We start from the raw sequence: 7,600 nt of genomic DNA, 5'->3' as shown, positions 1-7,600 counted from the left end.
TTCCCATCTGGCGACAATAAATTCGTGGAAACAATCACCAATTAGAATCGCATGCATATTCTTATCGCTTACCGGAAGTATAAAAATGACCGACTATGAACTGCGCATGCTCACGATTATACCGTCTGGCGACAATAAATTCAATATGATTAGTTTATGCGTTTGTAGCGGTGACAATGTGAGGTTGTCCATCATGTACTGTTTAGGTGTCAGAAGTGTTGCTTAAGTGTGATTAATGGTTGTCCTGTCCATCACATGTATCGTCATTGTATTATAGCCTTGTATTACACGTGCTTGGCGTAACGTGACGACCGTATTAAACTCTGTAGTAGATATACAAGTTAATAGATAAAGTGATAACGATAACTGTTATTCTTGTCAGGGAGTCCTATGTACATCAAAATATAAAATAAAGCAATATTTATGGAACTCTACACCTCGGTCGCTCGTGTTTCTTTAATATCACTTTTGCTATACAAAATGTTATATTTTTTCATAGACCTGACCCAGGATGCTTACATGTAGCCAATAGAAAATAATGAAACTTTTTGTATCATCATCTATGATTGGTTATGTCTAAGTTAAGTTAAGATTGTTTTAGACTTAAAACACTTTTCACGAACTTGAAGCACTGATTAAATCCCATCATCTTAATTGTATACCTTGCATGTGTCTACTATTATTTAAATCGGTAACACATGGGATTCATTAATAAAAGCTGTGCAGTTGTAATAATTGCTAAATTAAAGACACACAGAAAAAGTGCTATTAGAACAATTTCGATAAAAATCTAACTCAAAATACAAAAATAAAACAAAATAAAACAAAACAAAATCAAACAAAAAATTTCCGCTGAATAATTGCTCAAATATGTTATCATCATATATGATAATATTATGACACAACAAGCGAACATTCGCAATATTTTCCTACACGAAGAAAATATTTAGGAATATTATTACAAATCGTCAATATTTCGTTACATATCTCTGACTTTTCATGCTTGACTTGATGAGACGTTTTGAATAAGATACATTCACAAATGTCGTTAATCACTTGTTTTCGAAAGATGCAAATTTTCACGTAATTTCGCCAGAGTGCTCAAAAACGAGTTCAAATGTTTTTGACAAATAATTCTGTATTTGCATATCACAGGGTTATCTGCTTTACGAGTAGGTATTGATTGTGACGTCATGTGTTTACGAGTATTACGTCATATATTTCGGTAACGAAAAATAATACTTATCTGTCATGGCCACCAGAGGGCCCAAATTGACACTCATCCTTTGCATTTGAATGCACTAGCAATTGAAATGATTTTGGCAAAAACTGTCTTTGTTTCGTTGTGATCGACAGTTTGGGAGACTAGCTATTGTTTTGCCTGATTAAATGTCCGCTACTTTTGCGAAACGGCTTTTGATTTTTAAATTGGAAATTTAAAATGACATTGATAATTTTGTAGATTCGCAAAACTAATAGCTTACCGTTAGTTCTGCAGTTATCATTATCTTTTGAAAAATTAAACAGACGAATTAAATGCGGGTCGTAATGTATTTCCCGCCGTCGTCCTAATAACAGTGCTTTATTAGACGATCACTGCGAAATAAAGAAGTTTTACTCTCAATATTGGTTAAACAGTGAATTTAGCATTATGTTTGGCCATAGATACTAATTTTCTTATTATGAAGAAGAATACTTTGAAGATATTTTGAAGAAACTTTTATTTATTATGGATACATTGTGGGATTTTTACGCAAAGCTTGCCTTCCCTCTTAAAGACTTTCCCGTCTGTCATTTTTATACTAGGCAGGCTGAAATGTTTCTACTTACATACTTGACCGTCATCTGGTTCTTTGGTGTGAGCTGTCATTAAAAATGTAGATTTCTACATCACTTTCACGCTAAGAGTATTGTTTCCGGAGTATTAACATTCAATAACCTTTATTTTGTAAAATTGTATATCAATTACATTTGTTTCTATCTTTGTACCGGTAGCAATACAACTATAGTATAGCCTGTTGTTTTCGCTGGGAAGATATTTTCGCGATTTTGCGGAACATTGCTTAAATCGCGAAAATATGATCCGCAAATTCGATTTTCATGTTTTTAACTAATATTATTACAATAGTTCGTATTATATACTTCTTTTTGTCCATACATATATTATTTTTCATTGTTATCATGATAAATTGTTGAGTTAGTCAGTATATAATTGATGACAAAACAAAGATTTTAGAGTTTATACCCCTATAACCTGTTGTACTGCTATATCTTTGGTACGAATACAGTACATTTTCGTGCACATGGTCGACCTTCACTGCCACGAGGTGATCTATTATGATATATATCGTGGTTTTGTTTACTGAAAGAAATCCATTGTTGTTGTGTAGGAGTAGTATTTATGTTATTGTATTTATGTACAATATGATGGTACCGCTAGATAATTATAGATAGCCGTGCAGGAATATGTGTGACCTCATGTCAATGTGTGTTGTTATAATTAGGCCAATTTGTGGTTGATGAGATTGATGAAGACTAATTGTGGTAATATCGTGGTAACTATTTAGCGTTTTTGGGCTGGGACAGCATTAGTGTTCATGGTTAACAGTTAAATGCATTATCTTAACATATAAATTGGTGAAATATCACCACTATAATGGTACACTTGTCTTCTGTCATTTGGTTTTTATTTTAAATAAAATGTGTTTCTTCATATCGATATAATTAATTTTTGCTTTGTTTTCATACCAAATCTGGCTTTCTGATTGGCCAATATTTTTTTTTGCATACCACTATGAAAAAAAATCCGAGAATGGCGCGAAACCCCGACGTTATCGTGACATCACAATAGAGATATTGACGTTGCGTATTGATTCGGAAAATACGCGGATTCACACAGTTTGCTAACAAATTGTTTTTTCATACGCCGATAAATTAAAAAATAGTGACATCAATGCTTAAGTGATTTGGTTAATTTTCGGCAAAGTTTATTTTGAACAAGCCAGTATAATGAATGTTATCAAAAACCTGTAGTTGATACTGTAAGCGCAAATATGATTATTGCTAAATATTCAATATTAAGTTGTTATCATTTGTGTCTTTGCTGTAAAATATATCAAAACCATTAAATTTCGTTTGTTCATATTTTCGTTTCGTGGATTTTACGTGTCACGTAAAATTGTTGCTATTTAAATTCGAGACGGATGCCCTATATTATGTACATTATTTCGTGGGTATTAAATGTTAAAATGACACAGACATCAGACATTCTCAAGTGTAGAATGACATCATGGAAGGATGAATATGTTAAATTAAATTTGCTAATACCCGGGAATGATATTTCGTGAATTGTGTGTAGCTATTAAACGTATAAAGTAAAACTCGGTTGTAACGAACCTCTGGGGACCAACGAAATCACTTCGTTATAAGCATAGTTCGTTATACACACAACACAGATATGGGAACATAGGAACCCTGATGGTGAATTGAAATTGCTGCGTTATTAGTATAAATTGTAATAATGTTTTAGCTGTAAAGAGTTTGTGAATTTTCTAATAAACGGTTTTGTATTTTGTCTGAATAGAAAAAAAATTATATCTTACATGAAATGTTGTTGATTTTGGACAGAATAACGTACAAAAACGGCTAAAATTATACCACTGCAAAATTTGATTTCAACAAACATTGGATATGTGTATATATCCGGTGGTCATTGAAGTCAATGTGGTAGTGGTATAATTAGTAATACATATACCTTGTTATAGTTACTTTTGGCGTCTTATTAACAGCAAGGTTAGTTTTATGTCCCGACATATTATCACGAGCCCTCCAGCTATGTGTCACTTGTTAGAATCCTATGTAGGACAGTTGTCGGGTGGTAACCAATGGTTTTTCGCCGAGTACTCATGTAACCGGGTACTTCCATAAAATGATCCTGGCTGTTGGTGGGACGTTACACTAATGAGATGTTTCGGGACTTTCTGTGTTTATGAGGTGAAGTAGAACCAGAGTACTTGGAGATGAACCACTGATCGACATACATCATAGTAGCCAGTTAAGGATATTCTTATATGTTCCGGCAATTTATAGCTGAACGTTCAGGTTCGACCTCGCACAAAGTAAAAGCAACGAAAAAATAAATTGTTAACATATGTGAATTATAGAAACTCTTCATATGATTTGAGCCTTAACGTCTTGGATTGTTCATATCAAACAAAGGAAATGACACGGTATCAAGTAATTGCGGAAACGCTTATCAAGCATTTGTCCAAAAACCCATCAGCTCCTTGGCCATTCTGGTTAACGAATTATATTTTTTTTTTTCGAAAGAATATAGCACTGGCCGGACGGATTCCTATATGTTTCGTGACAAGAAGTCGCCACACGATCACGTATCTTACACAAGCAATACTAAGGAACAATCTTGACCACTGGTTATCGACCAGGTGACCAGGGTTCAATGCAATGTCCGGATGTAATAGAAGTGTGTGGTTGTCTATATGAGCACGCGTTCACTGTTTGGGTATTCCCAGTTAATATTTTCAAACTATCACTATGACTCATAGGTATGTATCAGTTTAAAATAAATTGATAATTTCAGTAAAATATCAACACAAGTTTCACAGACGCAAATGCAAATAGTATTGAAAACACCATCATCATTCACTTTTTCTAGCGGCGACTTAATGCCTACAGTGTAATTACTTTTAAACGGCGATATGATTTCGCCAACAAGATGTCTTTGGTTATGTTTCAACTTTATTAAATGACATTAATTATAACGCAAAAATAGGTTGGTTTACATTTTACACAAAATATACAAAACATTATGCAAAATTTACAAATGTTGCATATAATATCTATTTTAGAGTATTATTAGCAAAAATGTGAAAATCAAGGTTAATACCCAGCAATTAAATGCTTGACCAGGTTGTTCAAGCGATTATCAATATAATCACATCATTTGCGAAAATTTCATTTCTGGTTTGCAGGGTAATCTGATATCATATCTCTCAACGATTTCAACGATTTTATTTTACAGCCAGACACATGATAATGTGTAACATGAGGGACATAACAAATTCAAATGTATAGGCATGACAGGATGGACAAGGATATGTACATAACACTAAGACATTGTTATATAGCAATTACTCTCAACATTTTTACATTTCACATGTATGAAACACAAAGTATAACTATTTCATTCATGGTTCAATAAGTAAGAGAAAAAAAGATTTTATAGCAGTATCATTATAACGATAATAGTAGCGGATTAGTTTTATTAAGAAAAGGGGAGACTCCATTTAGGACACTCTTATTACAAACAGATATCAAACCTTTCATCTTATATTATCATTTGGGTCAATTCGGAAGCAGTTTGGAATATACTTTCTTTGCAAATTTTGGACAACAGCATTATTACAAACAAACAAATAATGAAACTCATTTCCAACATGTTTCTAGCACATATTACATAGTCTATCTTCTTTAGGAATATTTCGCTATCTGCCTGTTTCAATGGGAAACTTTAAGTCACAGGTACGTATTTTGGTTATTTGCAATCTGTTATTTTCGGACAATATTGTCAAATATTTCTCAAATGTAAATTCAGTTTTAAAAATTAAATAGAATTGTCCTCTCGATGAGTTCTGGACATCAGAAAACCAGTTTTGGATGAACTGGTATTGGAGCCTTTTTTTAAAAATAGTGTTTTTGAAAAATATCTTAGGCATGATTATTTTATTAACAAATATATATTGAAAAACAAATCTACTCTTAATTTTGCTAATCCACTTGAAGGAATGAGTCCCATTTTCTTGTAGACAAAGAGTTAATTTCATTCATCTCTAGATCATACGAGTTGGTAAGTGTACGTAAATACGACATTGGTAAAGTCGTTATTAAAGTGTGACTAGTCTTACAATGACATCTTGATAAGGGCTGGACACAGATATATTCTCTCTATTCTTAAAATATTTATGTTTTACTGGAATTTTTTTTATGCTTGGATCTTTTTCTAATTAATGAAAAATTAATAGATGATGAAATTCTCCAAACAAAGCTTAATGCACCTAAATTGGATTTCCTAAAGCTATTACAAAAATTTACTCCGTCATTGCCAGTGTTTGTTCTATTCAATATCCGCGAGTGATGTCTAATGTTGGAAAAATCAGATAGAACATAAGGTGTCCAACATTGATTTTTTTTGCACTCATACATTTTATAAATTAAATGTATTGTTGAAAAAAAACATAAGAACAAGGGTAATTCTTCGTCTCCTACTTTAGCTTTCCAGACGCCGTCAATAATAAAGTCGAGATTGATCTGTAGGGGTGTCAGGGTGTGAAAAGAATTATTTGGTGATTTTTGTCAAGTAACAGATGCGTGCAAAACGTATGCATGAGAGTTTCAAGGGCTACCTGAGGAATATGTGCCTTGATGTTAGCGTGTTGTGCATTGTACTACTGCTACAAGGAGGATATTCCATTGTGTTATTGTTTGTGGAGAAAATGAATATTTGTATGTTTCCTTTGTAGTAGATATTTGTATGACTGACGAATTGTGATAAATAGTTCAAACAATGTAACGCACACACCACACTCCCTACTGCAGTATCAGTGTTGTAAAGTAATCGAGGAATCTCCTAGGTGGGGTATCAGGCCAATTCGTCCCCGCCCCCCCCCCCCCCCCCCCCCCCCCCCCCCCCCCCCGACAATCGATATGTATTGTTTAACAAATGTCTATTAAATGGAAAATTCAGTGAGGCTAAACATAACCACAAAGTAAAATATGACATAAATGTATCGTTCTACATTCCTTATGAGACATATAATAAGACACATTGACAAATGTATTTTGATTGATAACCTTGGAATTTTAAATCGTTGATCAATACGATTAAGCAGGTACAACATGTACGCTGTACCCATATCCGAGCCAAAGTTACGCACGTTAAACAAATGCAATACATAACCACTGAGGAGTTGATGAAATTAGTTTTAGACAAGTACATGGATCTAACAAGGAAGACACAATACTGTAAGAGCGATTTGAGTAGCTGTAGACATAAAATTCTTAACTTGCAAGGGCCAGGGTTCAGCATACAATTTTCAGACATCCGACATTTCACTACAGTGGACATTTCTGGCATATCACAGTAAAACCAACTAATCTTATTTTTATTAGAACAGGTTTGTTTCCGATATATGTGAAAATTTTAATGTTGTATTAGACTGAATTATCCCTTTTAACATTAAGTAAGTTATACATTATATAAGAAGAACTTTTAGTATAGGTGTAAATATGCGAGTTTTAAAATAGGATGCCAGCGGAGAAAAGCCATGTGATCTGGCAGGTGACCACCAACCGTCTCAAGTCCTTACTAAGGATCGAACCTCGGCCAGGTAAGTGAATAACAAGAAGCTTTTAAAAATGTAAAATGTAGCCTTAATGGCCCATAGTGTCAGAATCCTAACTACTCTGCAGTTTGGTTGTTGAAATTGGTCGAATTTTTTCATGACTTATTATTGCCTGATTATTAAGGTGCTTTTTGATTTTCGTAATCATTGAACAGAACTCGAGTTTTAAGATGTAAGGA

General features: G+C 33.5%; 1 protein-coding gene across 1 annotated transcript in view; it reads left to right on the top strand.

Moving 5' to 3' along the window:
* The window catches only part of LOC138305885 (mucin-2-like), a 403,923-nt gene that overhangs the window by 307,492 nt on the left and 88,831 nt on the right, over positions 1-7,600 (top strand). The gene's annotated exons all lie outside the window — the stretch shown is intronic.

Source organism: Argopecten irradians, chromosome 13, assembly GCF_041381155.1.
Source record: "Argopecten irradians isolate NY chromosome 13, Ai_NY, whole genome shotgun sequence".
Classification (NCBI taxonomy): domain Eukaryota; kingdom Metazoa; phylum Mollusca; class Bivalvia; order Pectinida; family Pectinidae; genus Argopecten; species Argopecten irradians.
Note: the sequence above shows the minus strand (reverse complement) of the source record. Positions and strands in the feature narration are given on the sequence as shown.